This window comes from Tamandua tetradactyla, chromosome 1 (assembly GCF_023851605.1).
Source record: "Tamandua tetradactyla isolate mTamTet1 chromosome 1, mTamTet1.pri, whole genome shotgun sequence".
Taxonomy (NCBI): domain Eukaryota; kingdom Metazoa; phylum Chordata; class Mammalia; order Pilosa; family Myrmecophagidae; genus Tamandua; species Tamandua tetradactyla.
The window spans coordinates 189,600,126-189,625,327 of record NC_135327.1 but is presented as its reverse complement, the minus strand read 5'-3'; the positions used below and the strand labels follow the sequence as shown (position 1 = coordinate 189,625,327).

Genomic DNA, 25,202 nt, shown 5'->3' with positions numbered 1-25,202 from the left:
TAAGGTTTCCCCATGGGTGTTTCACTTTTGCATCTTCAAAGGTCTCTGGCCTTGTGGGCTGTCTTGGCTCTGTTTCCAAAGTGGTTCCCTCTTAAAGAGCTCCAGTAAGCAACTTCATGTCGAATGGGTGGAGACACATGTCCATGGAAACCATCTAATCAGTAGTTACCATCCACAATTGGGTGGGTCATATCTCCATGGAAACAATAAAAAGAATTCCACCCTGTGATATGGAATGAGGATTAAAGAACATGGCTTTTCTGAGGTACGTGACAGTTTCAAACTGACACAGGTGCCCTCTTGGACATTTTATTTTAGGGAAGTGTGAGGATCTACCCAAGCTCAGCATCGACTCTAACTATGTGACTATGGAGATTTTAAGATACATGATTCAGGAAACATGACATTTCTCCATGGAATGATCATGAGCTAAAATATAAGAGCAATTTGACATAGCATAAGTTTAGCTCTAATTCTGTCCTGCCAGATGAGGGCCTTCCAGTGACTGGAAGGAAAGTGATGGGCAGAGATCTTATTATGATATGATCGTAGGCTATAATACAAGCGTTGCCATTTACTATGATTGATTCTAAAGAATTGCAGAAAAAAGTCAACTCCTTTTCAGATAGGCCAACTTTCAAGGGGTCACAAGTTAACCTTTACCTTTTGAGAGAAAAGAGACATAAATGTCTAAAGCAGTGGTAAATAAGATGTATTGTAAAATATATAGTATGTTAGATGCTAAGGGAAATAAAGCTGGAAAGGGGAGGAAAAGAGAGTATTCGATTTTATGTTTCAGTAGATAGAGAAGTCCTCACAGAAAAGGTGACATTTGTGTTCATATCATAAGAGGTGAGGGAAGAAGCCATGTGGATTTCTGGAAAAAGAATTTTTAAGCAGAAGAATAGCACTTGTAAAAGTTATGGAGTTGGAACACGCATCACATATTTGTAGAAAAGCAAGGAAGCCATTGTGGTTTGACCCCAGTGGAATAAGGAGATTAGTATTAGATGATTATAAAGAAAAAATTAACACTTGATTCCTCAAGGAACTTACACTCCAGGGGAACAAGTCTGTCCTTCCCTTCTAGTTAGTCACATACTTCTTTTTTTATACACTGAGATATACATCTGCCTATATTAATATCTTTTGATCTACTTTGTGTTTGCCCCGAGAAAGAAGTACAATAGAAAATAATTTGTTACAAGTGGTTTATTTGGTAGATGATCCCAGATAGCAGGGTCTGAGGAGAGTGACATAAAAAGGAAAAAACAGATTTGAGTGCAATATAAAAGTAAATGATGTGGGTTACTGGAGCTTTTTTCCAATCTGGTTTTTCATAGGAGAATACAGAACTGTTTTCATGTTGCCCATCCTCCCTTCCAAGGATCAACTAAGAGAACTCTTTATCCATTAAGAGTTCCATCCCGCATTGGTTGAAGATTATTCCCATGATTATTAAATCTTTAACACATTTCAATTATTCATACATGTTTCTGAGGAGGCTCCTGCCAGGGTTTGTAATGTTTAAAAAACCCCAGGCAGAAAATCAAAGATATGTGGCATTCATTTGAGGCAAAATTCCCTGACCATGACATGAGTCAAAGACCATATGAGACTTGCCAACAAAGCCTTTGCTACATTGAGAGAAAAGGCTGTCGAAATGTTGGATGGAGCACAAGTGCTATCTAGTACTGTCCACCCTTATATACCTCAAATGCTCTTGTATCCAACATTAAGTCCAGTCCTGAAGCTGGTGTGTGGTCACAATTTCTGTAAAAAGTCAGTACACAAGGGTTTGTGCAAGCTGCAGTTAATCATTCCAGCAAGTGGTGTCTAATCCATAATTGATATCCATTATTTCTCTCATCCACCACTCATTCTAGATTTCCTATATTCTTGTTCAGCATCTTAATTTCTTTAGGCTGTTTTACTAAAGAGATGACATAGTTCTTTAGCTATGAAATTGCCCTTGTACTATTGACATTTACCAGTGATAATGGAAGCTTCAAGAGATAGCATAGTGGTTCATGAGTTTCAATCATAAACCTCCCCATCCACTTTTTTTTTTTTTTTTGGTATGCTCAATGGCAGGGTCACATTTCATTCTTTTTCCATGTGAGTATCCCATTATTGCAGCACCATTTGTTGAGTTTTTTTGTTTGTTTGTTTTTGTTGTTTGTTTGTTTTGGGAACTTCATGGGCCAGGAATCAAACCTAGGTTTCTCACATGGCATGGAAGAATTCTACCACTGAGCTACCTACACACACCCCATCCACATTTCTTATAGTATATACTAACTCCTGAACTGCATGAACATGAACAGGTGATATTCACTGATTCAGCAATTCTTTCCAGCAGACCCTAAAGATATTAGGAATAGAAGCATATTTTCCAAGTGACTTCATTGAGAATGATGATAAGAACTAATTTTACTGTCACCTTTTGGTTCATATACCCATGTATTCTGGATATTATGACGTATCACCTCATATTGGCCATTGATTTGGTGTATATACTATAGTTGTGAAAATAGTTTACCAATCCTACCAGTTCCTATTCCTAAATAGATGTCTTACCTAAGGCACCCAGTGTTCTATTATACCTTTGATGATATATATAGTAGGATCAAGTGAGTCCTGTGGTCATGTGCTTATTGACATCAAGCTTGGCAAAATTGTTCTGAGGAAATGTTATGTGGGATTCCATGTCAATGAATCAGTGAGTCTATGAGTTCTTGGATATTGGTTATGGCAGAGGCAGTGAAATCAGGGAAGGAAAATCCATATCTGGGAATAGGTGTCAACTAAAGATGAGAGATCATTGTCTCTGACTAAGTGCAAGAAATCTTCTATAATTAATATTTCACTGAATGGGTGGTTAATATTTTCAACCATGAAACTTCACTGAATGCTCAATATGAATCTCTGCTGATAGTAAATTGAGTGTTGCGCTGCAGTAGTTACAGCAGCATTAATGACAGAGAGCCAAAGCACTGGAGCCCTTGCATAGTCTCCATCCATTCCACCATGGATACTTAGTGATGTGTTGGTTACAAGTATTAGGAAGTCTACAGAAACAAATATTTATCATTAAAACAACTGAGGGCTTGGTCATTTGACTTTCTTTGGCCAGTGGGGCATTTACCAAATGGATACAAGCAGAGATTTGAAAAGGATTTGTGACTGAGGTTTAACCTTTCCCTTGCTGTCTTTAGAATTCGGACATTATGAGAAGTGCAAGATAGGCTGTTACAACAGATATACTGACAAGAAAGTAGCCAACAACAACCATTAGATATGTGAGTGAGCCTATTTTAGACCACACAGCTCTAGCTAAGACATCAGATGATTGCAGCCATAGAGTAAAATTCAGCGCAGACTAGTAGCAGAACGATTCAGCTGAACTCGGTCCAAATAGTTCATGTATAGATACATAACATAATAAATTATTTTTGTTTAAATCTGGTAAAATCTGGGTGTGGCTTATTATAACAGCTTTTCCTGTATCAGACACTGAGCTTGATGTGGTGTACTAGAGATTAAAACCTGTGGAGAGATTTCCGGAGAAGATGGCGGCTTAGTAAGGCACGCAGGTCTTAGTTCCTCCTCCAGAACAACTACTAAAGAACTAGAAACAGGACAGAACAGCTCCTGGAGCCACGACCAGACACACAGCGTACCCCATTCTGGAACGGCTGGACCAGCTAAGAGACTCCGCTGCGGTGAGGTCCCTGAGAGGTATGTGCTTCCTCAGGCTGCGGTGGCTGGCAGCTGGAGCCCCTCCCTCCCTCCTTCCTGGGCTGGCTGGGAGCTTTGGATTGGTGGTTCCTCAAGCCGCGGTGGCCAGCGCCCCTCCCCCACGTGTGGCTTCCCGGGCCAGCTGGGAGCCTCGGAACAGCAGTTCCCCAAGCTGCGGCAGCTGGCGACCCTCCCCCACAGGCAACTTCCTGGAGGGAAAGGAAAGAGACTCCAACAGTAGTAGAGACTGAGCCCAACCTAACACCAATAGTGGCATAAATGAACAACTTCTGACTACTAAAAATAAGCCCTCAGCTCAGGCGAAACTGATCAAGGCAGAAGTCGCCGATTGGGCTAACTGAAAAAGAGGAAAGGGGGCAAAACAGAGCCTTCTGCAGCTGTTTCTACAGAGGCTTCATTGCCTCTGGGCTCAGCACTGGGATTACACAGGTTGCAACTGCCCCGAACGCACAAACAGGCTGCTTTCAGGGCTCTCTACCACCTGAACCTTCCCCGCGGGAGGGATGAAACACAACTCAGGTGGAATCCCTCTCTCAAGGAATTCAGATCCCAGGACTTCACAATTTGAAGCCATTAAAACCAACCAACAACCTTTCCTCTGTCTCCACCACACACCCAGCAATGAGAGTCTTCCAAAGTTAAAGGAACTACAACATCTTTTGCTGGTGGGACCCGCAGACAGACAAGCACCACATACTGGGAAGGATAAGAAAAACAGAGCCCAGAGACTTCACAGGAAAGTCTTTCAACCTGCTGGGTCCCACACTCAGGGAAATCTGATTAAATGCCCAGACGCCAGGAAAAAATAACAAATCACACCAGGAAAATTGAAGATATGGCCCAGTCAAAGGAACAAACCAAAAGCTCAAATGAGATACAGGAGCTGAGACAACTAATTCTGAATATATGAACAGAAATGGAAAACCTCTTCAAAAACCAAATCAATAAATTGAGGGAGGACATGAAGAAGGCATGGGATCAACAAAAAGAAGAAATGGAAAGTCTGAGAAAACAAATCACAGACCTTATGGGATTGAAAAAAAAAGTAGAAGAGATGAAAAAAACAATGGAAACCTACAATGGTAAACTTAAAGAGACAGAGGATAGAATTAGTGAACTGGAGGATGGAACATCTGAAAGCCAAAAAGAAACAGAAACTATTGGGAAAAGAATGGAAAAATTTGAGTAGGGGCTGAGGGGATTGAATGATAATATGAAGCGCACAAATATACATGTTGTGGGTGTCCCAGAAGGAGAAGAGAAGGGAAAAGGAGGAGAAAAACTAATGGAAGAAATTTTCACTGAAAATTTCCCAACTCTTATGAAAGACCTAAAATTACAGATCCAAGAAGTGCAGCGCACCCCAAAGAGAATAGACCCCAATAGGTGTTCTCCAAGACACTTACTAGTTAGAATGTCAGAGGTCAAAGAGAAAGAGAGGATCTTGAAAGCAGCAAGAGAAAAACAATCCATCACATACAAGGGAAACCCAATAAGACTATGTGTAGATTTCTCAACAGAAACCATGGAAGCTAGAAGACAGTGGGATGATATATTTAAATTACTAAAAGAGAAAAACTGCCAACCAAGACTTCTATATCCAGAAAAATTGTCCTTCAAAAATGAGGGATAAATTAAAACATTTTCAGACAAAAAAGTCACTGAGAATTTGTGACCAAGAGACCAACTCTGCAAGAAATACTAAAGGGAACACTAGAGTCAGATAGGAAAAGACAGAAGAGAGAGGTATGGAGAAGAGTGTAGAAAGAAGGAAAATCAGATATGATATATATAACACAAAAGGCAAAATGTTAGAGGAAAATATTATCCAAACAGCAATAACAATAAATGTAAATGAACTGAATTCCCTAATCAAAACACATAGACTGGCAGAATGGATTAAAAACCAGGATCCTTTTATATGCTGTCTACAGGAAACACATCTTAGACCCAAAGATAAACATAGATTGAAAGTGAGAGGTTGGGAAAAGATATTTCATGCAAATAACAACCAGAAAAGACGAGGAGTAGCTATACCAATATCCAACAAATTAGACTTCAAATGTAAAACAATTAAAAGAGACAAAGAAGGATACTATCTACTAATAAAAGGAACAATTAAACAAAAAGACATAACAATCATAAATATCTATGCACTGAATCAAAATGCCCCAAAATACGTGAGGAATACACTGCCATCACTGAAAAGGGAAATACACACATCTACCATAATAGTTGGAGACTTCAATTCCCCACTCTCATCAATGGACAGAACATCTAGACAGAAGATCAATAAAGAAACAGAGAACTTGAATATTACAAAAAATGAGCTAAACTTAACAGACATTTATAGGACATTACACCCCACAACAGCAGGATACACCTTTTTCTCAAGTGCTCATGGATCATTCTCAAAGATAGACCATATGCTGGGTCACAAAGCAAGTCTCAACAATTTTAAAAAGATTGAAATCATACACAACACTTTCTCGGATCACAAAGGAATGAAGTTGGAAATCAATAATAGGCAGAGTGCCAGAAAATCCACAAATATGTGGAGGCTCAACAACACAGCCTTAAACAACAAGTGGGTCAAGGAAGAAATTACAAAAGAAATTAGTAAATATCTCGAGGCAAATGAAAATGAAAACACAACATATCAAAACCTATGGGACACAGCAAAGGCAGTGCTAAGAGGGAAATTTATTGCCCTAAATGCAGATATCAAAAAAGAAGAAAAGGCAAAAATTCAGGAATTAACTGTCCACTTGGAAGAACTGGAGAAAGAACAGCAAACTAACCCCAAAGCAAGCAAAAGGAAAGAAATAACAAAGATTAGAGCAGAAATAAATGAAATTGAGAACATGAAAACAATAGAGAAAATCAATAAGACCAGAAGTTGGTTCTTTGAGAAAATCAATAAGATTGATGAGCCCTTAACAAGATTGACAAAAAGAAGAAGAGAGAGGACACAAATAAATAAGATCAGAAATGGAAGAGGAGACATAACCACTGATCTCACAGAAATAAAGGAGGTAATAACAGGATACTATGAACAACTTTACGCTAATAAATACAACAATGTAGATGAAATGGACAAGTTCCTAGAAAGGCATGAACAACCAACTTTGACTCAAGAAGAAATAGACAAAATCAACAAACCAATCACAAGAAAATAAATTGAATCAGTCATTCAAAAGCTTCCCAAAAAGAAAAGTCCAGGATCAGACAGCTTCACATGTGAATTATACCAAACATTCCAGAAAGAATTAGTACCAACTCTGCTCAAACTCTTCAAAAAAATCGAAGTGGAGGGAAAGCTACTTAATTCATTCTATGAAGCCAACATCACCCTCATACCAAAACCAGGCAAAGATATTACTAAAAAAGAAAACTACAGACCAATCTCTCTGATGAATATAGATGCAAAAATCTCAACAAAATTCTAGCAAATCGAATCCAGCAACACATTAAAAGAATTATTCATCATGACCAAGTAGGATTCATCCCAGGTATGCAAGGATGGTTCAACATTAGAAAATCAATTAATGTAGTATACCATATCAACAAATCAAAGCAGAAAAATCACATGATCATCTCAATTGATGCAGAGAAGGCATTTGACAAGATTCAACATCCTTTCCTGTTGAAAACACTTCAAAGGATAGGAATACAAGGGAACTTCCTTAAAATGATAGAGGGAATATATGAAAAACCCACAGCTAATATCATCCTCAACAGGGAAAAATTGAAAACTTTCCCCCTAAGATCAGGAACAAGACAAGGATGTCCATTATCACCACTATTATTCAACATCGTGTTGGAGGTTCTAGCCAGAGCAATTAGACAAGAAAAAGAAATACAAGGCATCAAAATTAGAAAGGAAAAAGTAAAACTATCACTGTTTGCAGACGATAAGATACTATACGTCAAAAATCCAGAAAAATCCACAACAAAACTACTAGAGCTAATAAATGAGTACAGCAAAGTAGCAGGTTACAAGATCAACATTCAAAAAATCTGTAGCATTTCTATACACTAGCAATGAACAAGTTGAGGGGGAAATCAAGAAATGAATTCCATTTACAATTGCAACTAAAAGAATAAAGTACTTAGGAATAAATTTAACTAAAGAGACAAAAAACCTATATAAAGAAAATTAAAAAAACTGTTAAAAGAAATCACAGAAGACCTAAATAGATGGAAGGGCATACCATGTTCATGGATTGCTAGACTAAATATAGTTCAGATGTCAATCCTACCTAAATTGATTTACAGATTCAATGCAATACTAATCAAAATCCCAACAACTTATTTTTCGGAAATAGAAAAACCAATAAGCAAATTTATCTGAAAGGGCAGGGTGCCCTGAATTGCTAAACATATCTTGAGGAAAAAAAACGAAGCTGGAGGTCTCACACTGTCGGACTTTAAGGCATATTATGAAGCCACAGTAGTCAAAACAGCATGGTACTGGCATAAAGATAGATATATCGACCAATGGAATCGAATAGAGTGCTCAGATATAGACCCTCTCATCTATGGACATTTGATCTTTGATAAGGCAGTCAAGCCAATTCACCTGGGACAGAACAATCTCTTCAATAAATGGTGCCTAGAGAACTGGATATCCATATGCAAAAGAATGAAAGAGGACCCATATCTCACACTCTATACAAAAGTTAACTCAAAATGGATCAAAGATCTCAACATTAGGTCTAAGACCATAAGACAGTTAGAGGAAAATGTAGGGAGATATGAAACTTACAATTGGAGGCGGTTTTATGGACCTTAAACCTAAAGCAAGAGCACTGAAGAAAGAAATAAATAAATGGAGCTCCTCAAAATTAAACACTTTTGTGCATCAAAGAACTTCATCAAGAAAGTAGAAAGACAGCCTACACAATGGGAGACAATATTTGGAAACGATATATCAGATAAAGGTCTAGTATCCAGAATTTATAAAGAGATTGTTCAACTCAACAACAAAAAGACAGCCAACCCAATTACAAAATGGCAAAAAGACTTGAACAGACACCTATCAGAAGAGGAAATACAAATGGCCAAAAGGCACATGAAGAGATGCTCAATGTTCCTGGCCATTAGAGAAATGCAAATCAAAACCACAATGAGATATCATCTCACACCCACCAGAATGGCCATTATCAACAAAACAGAAAATGACAAGTGCTGGAGAGGATGCGGAGAAAGAGGCACACTTATCCACTGTTGGTGGGAATGTCAAATGGTGCAACCACTGTGGAAGGCATTTTGGCGGTTCCTCAAAAAACTGAATATAGAATTGCCATACGACCCAGCAATGCCATTGCTAGGTATCTACTCAAAGGACTTAAGGGCAAAGACACAAACGGACATTTGCACACCAATGTTTATAGCAGCATTATTTACAATTGCAAAGAGATGGAAACAGCCAAAATGTCCATCAACAGACGAGTGGCTAAACAAACTGTGGTATATACATACGATGGAATCTTATGCAGCTTGAAGACAGAATAAACTTATGAAGCATGTAATAACATGGATGGACCTAGAGAACATTATGCTGAGTGAGACTAGCCAAAAACTAAAGGACAAATACTGTATGGTCCCAGTGATATGAACCGACATTAGAGAATAAACTTGGAATATATCATTGGTAATAGAGACCATCAGGAGTTAGAAACAGGGTAAGATAATGGGTAATTGGAGCTGAAGGGATACAGACTGTGCAACAGGACTAGATACAAAAACTCAAAAATGGACAGCACAATACTACCTAAGTGTAATGTAATTATGTTAAAACACTGAATGAAGCTGCATCTGAGCTATAGTTTTTTTGTTTGTTTGTTTGTTTATATATATTTTTTATTTTTTATTTTTATTTTTTTCTCTATATTATCATTTTATTTCTTTTTCTGTTGTCTTGCTATTTCTTTTTCTGAATCGATGCAAATATACTAAGAAATGATGATCATACATCTATGTGATGATATTAAGAATTACTGATTGCATATGTAGAATGGAATGATTTCTAAATGTTGTTAGTTAATTTTTTTTTAATTAATTAAAAAAATGTAAAGGAGACACAAACTGTAACTGCAAGGAATTTTATAAGCAAATTCTGTGAAGTGAGAACCTGTCCAGGAGTCAAATCATTGGGGAATAAAATTATTTAAAAAGAAAAAAAAAACCTGTGGAAAGGAGAGGAAGAAGCAAATTTGAATGGGCCTGGGCAGTTATATGAGATCGAAAATATGTGGCCAACCTAGGGAGTTCCAGAGAGCATATGACCAGTCAGAGTTGTCCTGCACTGGACCCAAATCTCTTGGCATTACATCCTCCTCTTGATGGATCACTGGATGTGGGTTTCTCTGGAAAGGGTGTGCCTTAGGTAGGCACTATGCTACTGAGTGAGGCAAAACCTCAAGGAATGACATCCAGGTGCCCTCTGATAACAACTGGGTTATTAAGTTCTTCTTCAAAATGGGATATGAGCAGCATGTTTTCAAATCAACCACAATATGGAGCGCAAAGATACAGACACACTGCCCCTAAGACCATAAACATTTACGCAGGTAATTTCCCTAGACCTCCTTATTTCAAATGATCAAATATTTTACCTTTTAGCCCCTTGTTACAACCAACCAAACCATATGGACACTACATGGAAGCCTGAGTATACCCTTATCTTAGGCCACTTTTCTAGCACACAAAGTGAATGAAGACGTACACTATTCTGGACTGTGTTCATTGAAAATATTCTCTTATCACTATCACTTACACTTTACCCCTATAATGAGGCAGTAATCTTTGTTTGACTGTCACAGAATATCAAGTTAATCCTTCTGTACATTAGGCTTGAGTTCTTAATTTCTCTGTTAGCTGACTGTATGGAAACCTCCATTAAAATCTTAAGGGTGAGTTGACCTCATTAATCTTGTTCTTAGGAGAGGTACTTTAAACTTCAGTATATGTATATTTCAGTTCCTTAAATGTGATTGTCCATCTTAATACATAGTCATTTAAGCTTTTTAACATTCTGTCCTCATAAAGTTATATTTACAAATCAAAAAGATGAAAAATATATAGAAGTATATTTTAGAAATCACAGTTTGCATCTTTTGCTTAATAGCTATACCTTTTTAAAAGTTTGTGCATGTGTCATTTTTAAATTCCAGAATGAGACAGTAATATCTAATAGTATACATTCCCATTAATGCTTATTTTAATGAAATTTATGAGCAGAAAATTACAGATAAGTAACAAAGACCTTAGGGAGGAAAGTATGGTGATATAAATAAAAACAATGCTTAAGTCTACAGAATTTAGGAAAAATGAATATAAAAGCAAAGATTTAGTGGCAGTAACACAAATGTGAAAAATAAGTGATATGTTTTCTTAAAACTAGCTGTGTAATTAAATACCTATTGTTGTCCTATTGTTTATGGGCAAGTTCCTGTGAGTCTTAGTCTTAGTTTTCTCATCCATAAAGTAAAAAATACTATTACCTATCTTTCAGGATAGATTTGAGAATTCTTTAATATGTTTTTGGTCCTGGAAATAAGAGGTGCTCAACAAATATTAGTTGTCTCGGCACAGAAAATAGAATATTATTTTTTAAATTCATGGTCATTATTTTTGGCTAGATTTCACTTAGTTTTCTTCAAGACCAATAAAATTGCTATTATATGAATATGTGTTGTCTACTTATAAAAAAAGTTGCTTAGAGGTGTCCTTATTGGGTGATGGTGGGGGGAAAAATTAAGATTTTTGCATAAATTATATGCAGATAATTGGTAGAGTTAATATACTATTTTAAGTATTCCCATGTTGTATTTTGCTAATACTAGTAATTAAACAATGCAGATGAAAATAAGATCCTTTTAAATCATAGTGATGATATGTAGTTTGAACTCAGTTTTTAGGAATGTACATCATAGTAATTTTCTATTTATTTAAAATTATAGTTAACTCAGGAATAATTTAAGCCATAGTTTTATTTCTTTAAACTTAATAAATTTTAAGTACTTAAGATAAAAAAAACTTATATGTGAGTTGAGTAGGTGGTATCAGTGTCACCAAGGTAGATGATAAGGGAGGTTGTGCCACTTGCACATTAAACATACTTATACCATTTATATCTCTTCCATTTTAACCTCGTGTGCCATCTCCATTGTATGATGAGTGGCTTCTTGACTGACCACTTGGTGGATCTGACAATACCCACCTTATGAAATATAGCTCCAATTGCATAGTCACTTGATGTCCCATCGCTGGTTCCTCTGTGACTACTAGGACCCATTAGCATGCTACGAGCTATCCCTTAAAAGTACATCTCTGGTGCCGAAAGTTCAACCTTGCTCCAGAATCCTGTTGACCTAAACTACAACTCTCCTCTTATTGCTTTCCAGAGATTCCATATAGCATTCTTATCTACTACGGACACCTTTACATTCATTAGATCTGCTGGTAATATGGCCCAAGAGGCATGCCAGCTAAAACCGAAACTGCCATGTCAACAAATACCTCTCTTGTTCTTGACTTAGAACTGAAAGTCTTCCCAGTCACCTGATAGAAGGGGTCTTAGTTTGCCAAGCTGCTATTACAAGTACTATATAGTAGGTTGGCTTAACCCACAAGAATTTTTTGATGTGTGATTTTGAAGGCTAGAAGTTCAAAACCAAAGGATATGTAAGATCATGCTTTTGTCCAGGAGTCTCTGGCATTCTGGTGGTGGCTGGTCATACTCTCTGAGATTCCTTGGCTTGCATTTCTGCCTCCTACATATGACAACTGCTCTCTCCTTGTGCCTGCTCTTCCAGTTTCCACTGACTTCTGCTTTTTCCTGTGTGGCCTTCTTTGACAAGTGTGTCCAAATTTCTTCTGCTTATAAAGGACTCAAGTAATATAGATTAAGGCCCACTGTGGCTTAGTTAGGTCACAACAAACTAAAAACATCTTCAAAAATCCCATTTATAAATGGGTTCACACCAACAGTAATGCCGATTATGATTAAGAATATGTCTTTTGAGGGGGCACATAATTCAATCAAATACAGATTGGTTTCTTCACCTAAATTATTCCACAAAACTCTGACTCATTTCTTAACGTATAAGTTATATTGTACAAAATTTGCCCTTTGCTTTGGAAGCAACCTCTCAGAATTCTCCTGTTCAATCAGACCCCTATTTTTTCACATCTTGGCATACAGAATTCTTTCCCAATTATAATATACATCAATATTCAGAACCACCTGAATTCTGCAGAATATTAATGTGGTCAAGGTCCCTTTAAACTAAATTGTGACAGAGAAGAATTTAATATAGCCTTGAGTTCAAGACAGTGAAATGTTCACTGCTGTCCGTTTTTATATCCAAGAGAAGTGCTTTTGAAACTCTATACTGATGGGAATTAAAAATAATCTGTCACCACATCAGTAACCATATCCTAAATGCCAGAGGCTATGCTGTTCACTTTAATTAAAGATATCATATCTGGCAATTAACTGCAATATCACTTAGCTAAATTTCATATTGTTCTTTGTCACTTACTCAAATCCATCTGCTTTTTTTGCAGGGTCCAAACAGATGAATTCAATTGGACTGTGAGGACAACTACCACCACTGCATCCTTTAATCTTTGATAGTGGTGATAAACTGCATTTCATCTCTGGTTACTATAAAGCTTCTCACTTGTTATCTTAGCTTGAAGCAGGGGAACGGCAGTTTCAAAGTTTTCTTATAGTGTCTCTTACTTTAAAGGACAGTAAAACCAATGTGAACGTATGTCATCTATTAAGTATTACCCATTTCAAATGTGCAGTCAGAGAGAGTGTAAAAAAACTGGGGTGTGTCCCCAGACTCGCTGAATTCAATGTGAGATGGACCTAGGCTGGGATTGAATTCATCACCTAATTTCCATTATTGGAAGGCTGTACTGGTGTTTTGAATACCAAGTTATTTTCAGAGTATCCACTCTGATCATGTGTCAAATATACTTCAAAAGAACTGTTTATTTTCCATTCTTCAGAAAGTGGTTCTCTCTTAAATTGTTACAAATCCCTTTAAGGAAGTGTCAGGTAGCCAGGTTTCTCTAGACTAACAGAACCAACAAGATATATTACATGCATGTATGTGTATGTGAATGTGTGTGTGTATGTGTATATATATATATATATATATAGAGAGAGAGAGAGAGAGAGAGGAACACACACACATATATAGAGAGAGATTTATTATAAGGAACCATAATTGGTTCATATGACCACAAGTGGTGACAAGTCTAAATAGGACAGGCCACAAAGTTGAACATTCTAATAAAGGTGATGTTGAAGTCCTTAGGCTGAATTCCCCAGCAGAAGCTCGCTGGCTGAAAATTCTGGCAAGAACCAAAATTGAGGCAGAAATTCTTCTTCTTCCAGCTTCTGAAATCCTCAGTTCTAGCTTTGAAAACTTCTGGTTTGATGAGGAGCAATTGCCCACATTGCTGAGGTCAATCATCTTTGTTGATTGTAGATGCAGGCAACTGATTATACATGCAAATCTCATCTATGAAATACTTTCACAGCATCATGTAGGCCAATGTTTGATCAAACAACTGAGCACCATAATCTAAGCAAATTTACTTATGAAATCAACCATCCCAGGAAGAACTGGAGAATAATTATAGTATGTTTTTGCAGTGACATTACAACTTTCATCCATGGGATATTTTAATCAAACAAAAATCTCTGAGTCTAGAGCTGCTAGTATCTGGATAATAAATAAGAGCTCATGATTTTCCAGTTCAGTGACAAATACCAGTATTCTGAGGTTCGCCATCATTCCAGAAAGCTACTATCCCACCTCTAGGTACAGCCGTCACCACAGATCTCTGTATCAGGTACCAGGTTGCCTCTTTGAACATTAATTTTACTTGGAGAACATTGTAAAGTGGTGACTTGTCTCATCTTATATCATGAATCAGCTCTATCATTCTCCTCCTCAGCTTTCTGACCCTTTTTCAATATTCTACTTAGGCAATTTAAGTATCTCTTCTTTATGCCTTCATTGCATTCAGGCTTCAAGGTTGCATCTCAGTTATGTATTTGAGCTAATTTTAGATGTTCTTGACAAGAAATTTAATCCAACTCCTGAGAAAGTATTTCCCTATCAATAATCAAACCTATATTCATCTTGGTACAGTACTTTCAAAATCTATATTTATCCATACTTACTTGGTTTCTTCTAATTATATTAGTCTGTTCTTGAAATTCTTTTGGTAAGAAACAAATTTCTCCTTATGCCATGTGTTAATCCACCCTTATTTGCCTTGCTTTGTGGTACTGGAGTGAGATCCATAAACATTTCTTTTATGTTGGTTGGAAAAAATGTCAAACTTTGTCAGTAAAGCATGCTAGAAGGATCCTGTAGGAGGAAATGGCTCTCCTGGTTCTGGTGCGCTAACCTCTATGCTCCTACAGTATAGCTGCCAGTGGTTTGCACACACAGGAAAAGTTGCCCTCCAGAAAGGCTTGCTTGCCAGCCCTAGCCCATGATTTACTCTTCACTAGCTTCAGACTGCCCATAGCCAGGCAGGCAAGAGTCTTCCTGCCCAGCAGGGTTCATCCTCCAGCTATGGATTAGTTTTAGCAGGAAATTATCCAGCACACTATCTTCACTATCTATGCAGTTTCCCACTTGCCAGCCTCGGTCATAAAGCTGTGGATAGAATCTGTCATTAGTGAGCTGTGGCCACACCCTTTTCAAGGAAGGTTGAATTTTGGCTTTTGTGGGGAGCCTCTTTTCCAATTTTGTTTCTTCCTTGGGTATGTTCTCTTAGCCCTAGGATATTCTATAAAATTTTATTTGATTTCTTCTTCTATTAGGTATTATCTTGTTACTAATTGATGATTTCTATATTAAATGTTCCATATTAAAATTACTGGTGTGGCTTCTGCTGGGGAAGTCCTGGACACATGCTTGGGGGCCACCCCCAAGTCCTCGCCGACCCCTGTCTCCTCTTGTATTGTGCAATGACAGTGTTTCAGCCTATTTCCAGTCCACAGCCAGCCAGTGGGAGCTGTTAGGTCTAATGAAAAGGCCTGACCAGACCTTAAACCCAGAAATTGGGAACAAGCAGCACAGCTGCTTATCAGGGCAGGAAACTCTCAGTGGCAGGGCTCCCACCCCCCTGGGGTGGATGAATAACCACCTCATGCAGCGCAAACTTGTCTGTCCTCTTTGTTGTGAAATGGGGCATGTGGTGCTGCCATACTTCATCCCTGACCAGAGCAGTTTGGGCTTCCCAGGAGACAGTCACTTTTGGAACTCATTGTGCTGTGTAAATAGTAAAGTGGTCATTTGCTGAAAGTTTCTGTTGTGCCTGAGCTGTGTTCCCATGACACAGCATGTAGCAACTCACAGAGTCCTGATTCAGCTCTGACAAATTAAGGATACAGGAGATAGACCCTAAAAGATGGCATTTTGGCATTAGTTTGATTGTGTTCATAGGCGTGAGCACAGTGCTGGGCTTCTTGCCAGTGGGAAATGGGGTGCTAATAAACCATATGCATATGTTCCACTTTGCTATATCACGCCAGATCATTCTCCACCAAAAGACTGTACAAATTTACACTTCGGCATGCAGCATATTAGAGCTCTCATTGCGCTACGTCCTTGCGAATATGTGTCATCACATATCTTATTTGTTTTAGCCGTCCTAGCAAGGGTATACTGGTATTAAATATACTGGGTTTAATTTTTATTTGCCTTAAGACTAATGAGATTGTGTACCTTTCCATAATTTTACTGGACATGTGAATAGCCTTTAACAAATATTCTGTCCAAATATCGAGTCCATTTTTTATAGTGGTTTAGCTCCTTTTTTCTTACTGAGTTATAGGAGTTCTTTATATATTTCATAAATATGTCCTTTCATGAGTGTATATGTTACAAATATTCTTCTCCCTATTTGTGGAGATACCATTTAGAATGATATGAAAACTGAAATGCTAAGCAGTAAATTTTAAAATAAATATATAGGACACTTGCAAGCATACAGTGTAAAACAATTGAAGAAAATATATGGTTTATAAGAGGTATGCTATGCTCATGGATTGAAAATATAATAATGTAATGTCGGCTGTCCCCAAATTGATGTATAAATTTAATGAAATCACACTCAAAATCTCAGTAGATGGGTTATGGAAATTGAAAAGCCAAATATAAAATTCATATGGAAAGATGATGCTCTTAAAGAAGTAGAAGAGTTTACTGTAACATATCAAGACTCACTCTAAAGCATTGCTAATTAATACAATGTGATTTTGGCACAAGTACATACAAATAGACCAGTGAAGCACAACAGAAACTTTTGTAGCAGAATCATCACTGTTTTACCCAGAGTAGCTTGCACAATACCCAGAGAATAAAGATTTGTGTTTCTTGACCTGTATTTATGTAAAAATATTTTCCCTTTAAGCTTCTTTCAAATCCTGGTCTGAGTTGTACGTTATTGCTTCTTCCATTTTGTAATTTTCCTCAAATAGGACTTCTATAAGGAAGTTTTGAATAGATTTTTCATATCACTACAATTCACAGCTAGGAATTTCCTTTATAAGTCTACTATATTATATTTATTCTCATAGGAATTTTCATATATTTTATTTTTTACATAATTTCAAGTTAGGATATAACATATCAATATCCAAAATGCCGTGTATTCCCTCTACTCCCTTGTAAGTAAATTAATTCCTTTTATAGTAGCTGCTGTGACTCTATCAGAAATTAAATTCAGCATCTCTATTAATTTAGTGACATAATTATGGTAGTTGGGTAAGACGAGAAAGCCGTTTCATTTGATTAGAAGTGTTCCTAACAAAAAACATAATATTGTGACAGATTTGTGTAGTTTCAATGGCGGGCATATTTAATTTCCAAGGGCTAATTTTGTAGAGAATATTATTATCCATTCATAAAAACAGCAAGACCCACGTTTAACAACATACTGTCAAAGATATTGTTCAATTTCTGAGTTGTCTTGAAAAGATCATGCCAGTTTTGGTGGGTATTCCCAACAGGAAAAATTGAAAACTCTATCACAGCCATCACTCACATATGCGTCAATTTTTTCCACATTTTCTTTCTTGCTGCTTTATGTAATTAATCTTAAAAATAGTTCCATATATACTTTATAATTAAAGGCAATATATATGTGCTGGTTTGAAAGGATGTATGGATCCTAGAAAAGCCATGTTTTAATCAAAATCCCATTTTGTAAAGGCAGAATAATCCCTATGCAATACTGTATGTTTGAATCTGTAATTTGATCATCTCCCTGGAGATGTAATCCAATCAACAGTGGTTGTTAAACTGGATTAGGGGAGATATGTCTCCACCCATTTGACTGGGTCTTGATTGGTTTACTGGAGTCCTGTAAAAGAGGAAACGTTTTGGAGAATGGGAGCTTTGGAGAGAACAGAGAATGTTGCAGCACCAAAGAGCAGAGAACCCACGAGCCATGGACCTTTGGAGATGAAGAAAGAAAACGCCTCCAAGGGGACTTCATAAAACAGGAAGCCAGGAGAGAAAGCTAGCAGATGATGCTGTGCTTGCCATGTGCCCTTCTAGCTGAGAGAGAAACCCTAAACTTCATCGGGCTTGTTGAACCATGGTATCTTCCCCTGTTTGGATGCCTTTGGATATTTCTATACTTGTTTTAATTGGGACATTTTCTCAGCCTTAGAACTGTAAACTAGTAACTCATTAAATTACCCCTTTTAAAAGCAGTTCCATTTCTGGTATATTGCATTCCAGCAGCTAGCAAACTAGAACAATATACTTCTCAAATGATCCTAAATTATGAATTCTCTTTTGGGTATCACTAGATTTGTTTTTTACCCAATTCTTTTACCTTTCCCTTGGTTAGTACTCTCAGATAGGTGCATTTAAAAAGAAACTAATAAGAAAGATATTTTTCAAAGAATTGAGTATAGGAAATAAAATGAAAATAAACTAAAAAGCTTTTTACTAATGATTATTAAAATATGTATTTTGATGACTCCTTAGTTTACAAATACAAGATTATTAACATTTATGGAAATATGTTATATTTGTATTAAGACAGCTGTGAGAGTAGAACAGTTGACAGCTGTCAAGTGTTAGTTCCTTTAGATTTCACCTCAGCTGTTACAAGCTGAGATCTCCCTCTTTTTAGGGCTCTGTCAATGATAGAGCAAGGCACTGGTAGCTGAGGGTTTACTGTTCCAGCGTGAATCATCACCAATGACTGAGCAAGATCATTGTAAAAGGCCCTGGCAATTTCCCATAAGCTTCCCTTTGGTCAACAGAGGCTTTATCAAGCTCTTCAGCATGGTCTGGCTCTCCTGCCCAGTCCTGCTTCCACCCTTTTCTTTCACAGGTGTACCTCCCTTTTGCACTCAACTCCATCTCAGCATCTCCCTCCCAGAAAATCTGACCTATGCAAATCAGAGATTAATGGAGACAGACAGAGAAAAAACACAGACAACATTAAACCCAAATAGTGCCACACTTTAATCTATTCAAATAAATAGGTTTAAAGCACCATAGTTAAACTGGTTTCTGCAGCTCATGTTGAACATCTTTGAAATGCTTATCATTTGTTTAAGAAAAGAAGAAAAGAGGATAAAGTTCTTCAAGACCAAGACAGATACATGCTGAATACAAAATTTATTATCAAACAATGAGTATTAAAGTGTAGCAGGAAGCCCCTGTTTGCTCAAGCCATTTCCCCTTACAGCAGGCAGGCCCCTCACCCCTCCTTGCACATTTAAATTACTTCCTCTTCAAAAATTCCCCAAATTCCTCTGACGGGTCAGAACTACATGTAAACAGGATGCTTGCCCTGAGATTGGGTAAAACAGCACGTAGGCAAGGTAAGACAAATTCCTGTAAAGAAACCCTCCCCTAACTGCTCATCCGCTTCTGTAAACCCAGCTTCACACATTTCCTGATTTAAATCAGCCAATCATTTCCTTCCAACACCACCAGTTCATACCTTGTCTTTGATGGTTTCACCCAACAAAACAGTGACTGTTATGATGCTGAGATAATGGGTGACAAGGTTGAAAATTACCTTTAATGGTTTTGGATTGCTTTTTTTTTTAAGTAAATGCTCTTTGAGAGGAAAATAATCCCATACTTTATTATCACTAGGACAATAGACAGTCTTATTGATGTTTCATGAATGACCAATGAATATTAAGCAGGGAAAAATACTTGTCAAACACTCAAATTATGGAAATATAAAACATTAAAAAGTTGTACTCATAAGTTTGCCATAATTTTTGCTCATTATTAGTAACATAGTAACGACTTAGTATGGAACTGAGTTTTAACTATATAAGCATATTTGAATTTTATGATCCTTGTTTTACTCACAGAGAATCAAATTCAGAAATTACACAGATAAATCAAAATCTCTTATCAATTGTAGTATTAGAATTAAATTATTCAAGATGTTCATTCATGTAATTGCCCTCATTATCCATAATTTCATCTTTTAACATAACATCTTCAGAAATCCTTAAAGCAATATATGTGAAATGCACATAGCTTTATGAAACATGGCTATCACAAAGCCCTCAGTTTTATTTTCTTTTTTGAAGAAGAAAATCCCTGTTTAGACACTTGGCTATGCCTCACAAATACTACTATTGTGTCCCTCTTACCTCCCTCTATTTTGATTTCTATAGCACAAAATAGGAGGTGTACAAGTGGGTACTAAAAAGCTTGGTCTTTTAATAGGGTTTCAGAAAGTTCAGATTCTAGAAGAGATCATTTCTCACGGTTAAAAATATTTATCTTTTATTTTGTGGACACATAGGATTCACAGCTCTTTTTCAGTTTTTCAACTTCTGCAATACTCATCATAGTTTTCAACCACTTCAAGAGGTTTTCTCTTAATACTATGTAGCATTGATTTGCCATCCTCTTAGAGAAGCCATTTTAGGGATTTAGTCTTTAGCGTTTAGGGTCCCATTTTAGGGATTTGGTGATTATATCATTCAATTTGACACTTGGTTATATGCAAATTAGTACTGTCTTGACAACACTTTTGCATTAATCCCTAATTTCTAAGTATTAAAGATGTTATTTTGTTTTGTTTTCAAAATACTGTAACTTCTTCAGGGATGAATTATGTCAAATAATCATTTTTTGTTCATTACTAAACTAGATACATTGATGAGCATGCTCAAAGTTTAATAACTCCTTTATTAAATTGAACTGACAGTAAAGTCTATTTTGGGTAATATTTTTCTTAGTGTTATTTTCAGTTAATATGGCTGAATGAATGGAGTGAACTAATGGACACTGAAATTTGTATATATGTGTTATCTATTGATAAAACCCTATATCCATGACTACCACTCTCTTCAGGGATCTGAAGATCGAATATAGGAATCAAATAAAACAGATCTATTTTATCTTATAGGACTGGGTTTTAGTTATAGTTATACATGAGGAATATATGACAACTGCATAGTTTTCATTAACTCAAATATATACAAATTTGACTTCTTTGATCTGAGTCCCCATCTTTTACCTAAAAAATTCCATTAGTGATATAAATAGAATATTTATCAACCCTCCCCAATTTTTGTCTCTCAGACTGAACAACTGTACATGTTCATGTGGCCTTAAGTGAAAGGAAGATGGAGCTATTTCCTCTAGTTGCATCCCAGCTTTGCAGAATCTACTTATTGGATGTTCAAGTTTTCAGGGAATGACTATTTTAAGAGTTATTTCAGCCCAGAGGGGCTTTTCCAGCTTAGAGACCAAAGAAAACACTAGGCACGGACTGAGACATCAACCTTTATTATGGGGACTTACTTACTTAAGTGAAGAAAGAAATTAATCTAGAAATCAAGTTGTTCTGATGGCAGCTTGTGCAGAGCTCAGTGTGAAAGTGTTCAGCCTTGATTAGGGGTGTGGGTAGGGGAGCAGGGTTTTCTAGGGGGCATAGACAAAGAAGGTACAGAGCCAAGAGAGGGCATGTACATGTTGCTAACAAAGTTAACTCTTTCCTAATGTTTGTCTCAGGGCACAAGTTCATGGAGTTAACCTTGGGGAAAGATAACAAAGGCACAGGGCTGAGATAGTATATGCAGGACTACGCATAATTGCTGACAAAGAAGAACTGGAGGACATTGAAAAATGCAAAAATACTGTTATGTTACAAGCATCAATAAAGAGATCCAGAGATACTAAAACTACTGGTGATTTTTACAGTCAATCAATTACAAATTTACATACCAATTTAAATACAAATGATGAGCTTATAATTGACTTCCGTATTATGTTTTGTGTATTTATTTTTTATCTGTGTGTAAAAGTACTTTAATATAGACACACAAATAATTTAACAATGAAACAATTTTTTTGTTTCACACCTGCTTTAACTCTGTGTGCATTCATTTATTCACTAAACAAATATATGATTCCCTACTATGTGCCAGACACTTATTCACCAAGTTTTTGGTAAATAAGAGATACACACCATCTCGTCCTTCAGAGACTTACATTTTACATTTCTTAAGAATCCAAAATGTTGCAGACACTAAATACATGGAGAGTATCATAATTCATAATTCCAGGTAAATTTTACCTTTATGATCAATCTCACTGCTACTCTACTAAAGCAGTTTCAGTTATACATATGAATCATTTTCTCATTATATATGTATACACACTGTTTTAATAACTTAAAATCCACCTGCCAATAATCTATGTCTTTACCTCATGCTTAGTATTTGTGGGCATACAATTAAGAACATTTTCAAGTAATCAGGAACACTTTAGCTTAATCTTTTAACAGGGTTTCAGAAAGTTCAGATTCTAGGAGAGATCTAGAATTCCACAGGCCCCTATACTATGTATAAAGTTCAAGATGCTCAAAGACAAACTAACATAAATACAGAAGCACCCACAGACCACACCACACTCACAGACACATAGACACATCCACATATATATATACCTGTGTGTGAGTTGTATCTGTGTGTCCTACAAACTGATTGCATAGGTACAGAAATTAGAGACTATATGACTTCATATTTCCCTAGGGAATGACCATATATTACCATGCATGAATCCTGACTTAAGGTATGGTATTTTAAGAGAGCTGCAATTACATTCTTTCTGGCAATATGTGAGAGATGCCATGGAAAAAGATGGATTTAAGACAAATATTTCAGAAAGTTGACAGCTTTGCTCACTTTTTGTTGAACAGCCTCAGGGGAAAATGAGAAATTGCCAGTTGGGATGGGGCTGTGGGAATCAACACAACAGAAAACAAAGAAGATTCTGCTAATACCATAGCATTAATGAGAACATAGAGTGCTCAACTGGTAGAGTGGCAGTTATATTTGGGGGAGATTATTTTTGCATTTAGATTTTGTAATTAGCTACAGTGTTCAGCTGCATTCTATAAAAGTCATACAGAAGGAACAGAATAATTAAGCTAACAAAAACAATATTTAAAGGCATTTGGCAGCAAGGTGATAATCCATTAAGGAAAGTACTTTAACATTCTCAAAGCCTGAAAGAACAATGGATAATAGATCAACTTAGTAATGATGCATAGTAATTATATGCATCAGCCAATATTTTAGTTTATTTTACATTGTTTTAGGATCAATTGATATTCTGTTGTTTTTAACATCCATAATATATGATGTCAACACACAGTTGGACATGTCTTTGTTAATGCAGTATTTTCATAAGCAAGTTCTATTTGTAATTTGAAAATAGCAACAACAAGCATTGGCTTAAGTTTTGAGTTATTAGCCTTAGAAAAATGCTCGCTATAAAATTTCCAAATGGGAAAATAGTCACAAGAATGTGTTTTGAGTTCTAGAAGAATGATGGAATGGAAAGAGTTTAGGTTCACCATCAGAATTTCAGGTCTCAAGGCCACCTACACCAAACTTACTAATTGTAGGAAGCTGTTCAATGCTATTTCACAATTTCTTAACCAGGGAGGGGACTACTTACTTTGGAATATTGTCTTTTTTAAAGTAAACATTTAACTGAAGTATAATACACATGTGTGTATTTGTATACATTTCATTATTATACAGTTTAAGATATTTACAAATTGACTATCCTAAAAACCAGTACTCAAATTAAGTAACAGAGATTAACACCCCAGAAGCTCCACTTACATTTTTTTTCCAGTCTTCAGTTACTCACAAGTTTACCTACTACTTTTCCACTTTTTTTATTAATGTGAGATTTGCATACTATAAAGCTGAACATTTTTAAGTGTGCAATTCAGTGGCAATTAGTACATTAACAATGTTTTATGACCATCACCTTTTCAAGTGCCAAAACGTTTTCATCTCCCCAAAAGAAAACACCATACCTATTAACCAGTCACTCCGCATCCTCCCCTCCTCTTTTCCAAGCCGCTGGAAACCAAGTTCTGCTTTCAGTCTATGCATTTACCTATAGCTGATACTTCACATAAATGGAATCACATAACATGCAACCTTTTGTGTCTGGCTTTTTTTTTCACTTAGCATAATGTTTTCAAGGTTCACCAATGTTTAAATTTTGAGGAATAGCCAAACTGTTTTCCACGGTGGCTACATTTTATATTTCCACCAGCAATTTATGAGAATTCCAATTTCTCAACATTCTTGCCAACATTTGTTATTTTTCTCTATTGTTTATTATATACAACCTTGTGGATGTGAAATAGCATGTAATTATAGATTTGACTTACATTTCCTAATGACTAATGATGTCTAGTATCTTTTCATCTACTCATTGGTCATTTGTATATCATTGTCTTTTCAAACCTGTGGCCCATTTTCTAAATAAAGTAGTTCATCGAATGATCTTGGCAAGCTTGTTGGAAATCAATAGAAGCATAGCTGTATGAATTTTTTTCTGGATTCTCAATTCTAGTCCATTGATTTATATATCTATCATGCCAGCATTATTTATTACAATAGCTTTACGGCAAATTTTGAAATTGAGAAGTATAATTCCTCCAACTTTGTCCATTTTGTTTCAATATTGTTTTGGCTATACAGGGTCCCTTGGAATTCATATCTATTTGTGAATTGGATTTTCCATTTCAACAAAAGAAGTTTTCAGAATTTTGATAAGGATTGTACTGAATCTGAAGATCATTCTGAATATTATTGCTATGTCAACAACGTTATTACAATTCATGAACACAGGATGTCCAGTTCTTTAAGTCATATTTAATTTTTTCAGCATGTTTTCTAGTTTTCAATATACATGTCTTTCATTTTCTTAGTTAAATTTGTTCTTAGGTATTTTATTTTTGTGGCTAATATTCTAAATGGATTTGTTTTCTAATTTCCTTTTTGTATTCTTCATCGTTAGTATATTGAAATACAACTGATTTTTGTTGTTGGTCCTGTGTCCTGCAACTTTGCTGAACTA

General features: G+C 36.3%; 1 long non-coding RNA gene across 1 annotated transcript; it reads left to right on the top strand.

The window, feature by feature from the left end:
- Positions 1–230: 230 nt before the first annotated feature.
- LOC143687682 (uncharacterized) lies at positions 231–21,934 on the top strand. Its single transcript, XR_013177642.1, has 3 exons — positions 231–265; positions 13,339–13,434; positions 21,825–21,934. It is a non-coding gene; the product is annotated as an uncharacterized LOC143687682 (long non-coding RNA).
- Positions 21,935–25,202: the final 3,268 nt, after the last annotated feature.